We start from the raw sequence: 2,531 nt of genomic DNA on the forward strand, positions 1-2,531 counted from the left end.
AAGTGGGCCAAATGGTTACAGGAAGTGGAACACCTTGTACATATAATTTTTTAAGCTCTTTTCCTACTCTCTCTCAGTCACCTAACTCTAAGCTGCCAAGAGTGGGAAAACAGTAACAATATTTCTCTATTACTTGTAAAAGTTCTGAAAGCCTCGCCTCGCTGGCTCTTGTTCCTCCTGCTTTAAGTAATTGTTTAATAAGACAGACATAGTTGCAAAAATAATACAGTCCTGATTACATTAATAAACCATGGAACTTAAATTTGACATCCTAAATCTATGACAATCTCCTTGATTTGATAGCAACTTAACTTCAATACTTTATGTGAATGACATTATCAACATGGTGATGTAAGACATTCTCTGAAAAAGTCTCCCCTCAGAGACAACTAATCAAAGAATGAATCCCACTTGCTTGGAACTCTGGAGGATTATTGGGACCGGAGAAGGACTCCACAGATGTTAAATAAAAGAAAAAGAAAAAAATAGGAAGTCTATGACCCAGACTCACCAGTCCAGACTTCGTCCCCTCAGTCTTGCACAGCTTAAGAGTCAAACAGAGAGAGCAGAGCCCAGGAATCTGCTTCATCTCTAGAAGAAGATATAGAGACACTTAGAGCAGTGATTAGTGCCACACGCATATCCAGGTACAGGGACCCAAGTCTGCTGAGACCTTATGCTCATATCCAGGTACAGGGAGTAGTATAAGCAGTTGGCTCCTGTGAATACAGAAAAAATGGCTCCCAGGAAACATAAGAGACAGAGACAGAATTGTTGGCAAGAGGTGGACACAGCCCAGTCTCTGATTGCTGGATCACCTAAATGAAAAAAAGCAGACCTTTTCCCAGGGTGGAAAACCATAATGAGGAAGTAAGTGGAGGCAGTAAAGCCTTATGGAAAAAAGAGGGAAATTGAACTACTGTATGGTTAGTGAGGTACCAGAACTGAAAGGTATAATAAAAATGTGGCATTTAGTGAGGGGAGAAATTAAATAAATCATAGGAGGTGGGGAGAAAATTCTTTGTGAAAACAAACAGAACAGATCAGACTTCCTGGAGAAGTAATGGAAGAAAGGAAACTTTCTTTGGAAAGGGAAAGAATTACACATCAAAGGGCAATCTTAGACACATCCATTGCAAGAATCAGGAGCAGAAAACCTGAGAAAAGCTGAACAGTTAAAAACAGGCTTCTTTAAAGGTCCAGTATAAGTTAGACCAAATGCCAAAGAAGAGCCTAACACAAAGCAATCTACACTACAAGTCATACTAAGAAGGATTCCATTGCTCAGTCAAGAGTAAATTGAAACTTCAGAAAGAATAGCTGTGCAACAAGTAATCAAAGAAGTACAAACACATCTCCTAAGTATATGAAGGAAACTATAGATAGAAATAAACTAATGGTGGACACAGAGCTAAAGGATTTTAAGAAGACAATGTGTGAGCAAAAAGAAGAAAAAGAAAGTCTAAAAAGACTCTTTTTAACAGAAATCTGGGGAATGAAAGCAAAATAATGGAGATTAAAATGCATTATAGGCATACAACAATGGATTATACAGGCAGAGGAAAGAATAAGTGAACTAGAAATCAAATCATTGAAATCATAGGTCAGAAGAACAGGCAGACAAAATAATAGAAAAAAATTGAGCAGTGTCTAAGAGACTTAAGTGACAGCATTAAGTGTACCAATGCATCCATCATGGGGTTCCCTAAAGGGAGGAGAAGGTAAAAGGGTCAGAAAGAATATTTGAGAAAATAATGTTGATAATTTCCCTTCTTTTGGAAAGATAAAAATGTACTTGTAGAAGAAATGCAGCACACTCAAAAAAGAATCAACCTTAATAGACCTGCTCTGAGACACATACTAATCAGAATGTCAAAAACCAAAGATAAAGTAGAATTCTAAGATGTAGAGAAATGTGATTTATCAATGTGATATCAAGGTATCCTCAATAAGATTAAGTTCAGATTTCTCATCAGAAATTATCAAGGAGAGGAAAAGACAGAAACTTGGCAGTGTGAAGAAATGAAGACCATAAGAAAAGATGACTAAGTAAGTAAATGCAAAACTCAGTAGTACAATATTCACAACATATAACTCTATATATTTAATTCACTAAAATTACAGAATGTTGAAAGTCATTAACAAATTTAAATAAATGGACATCATCTCACATTCATGTATCAGAAGACTTAACATTGTTAAAATGCCAATGCACCCCATATTAATCTACAGATTCAATACAATCCATATTAAAACCTAGTCGATTTCTTTGTAGAAATTGACAAGCTAATTCGAAAATTCATATGCAATTGTGAGAGACCAAGAATAGCAAAACATGACCTAGAACTTTCTGAATTAAAACCATATCCATGGTTCTGTTTTCCTATTGTTGTTTTCCCGCATGTCTTTGTGATCCAGAGTGTGGGTCAGGGAATGAATAAGAAACAATGCCCTCAGAATATATTTATTAATATAATCCACTCTTCTCAGGGTTATGTATTCACAGAAGAAATAAGAAGTTGTCCATTTTC

Source organism: Tamandua tetradactyla, chromosome 12 (assembly GCF_023851605.1).
Source record: "Tamandua tetradactyla isolate mTamTet1 chromosome 12, mTamTet1.pri, whole genome shotgun sequence".
In the NCBI taxonomy this organism is placed as follows: Eukaryota; Metazoa; Chordata; class Mammalia; order Pilosa; family Myrmecophagidae; genus Tamandua; species Tamandua tetradactyla.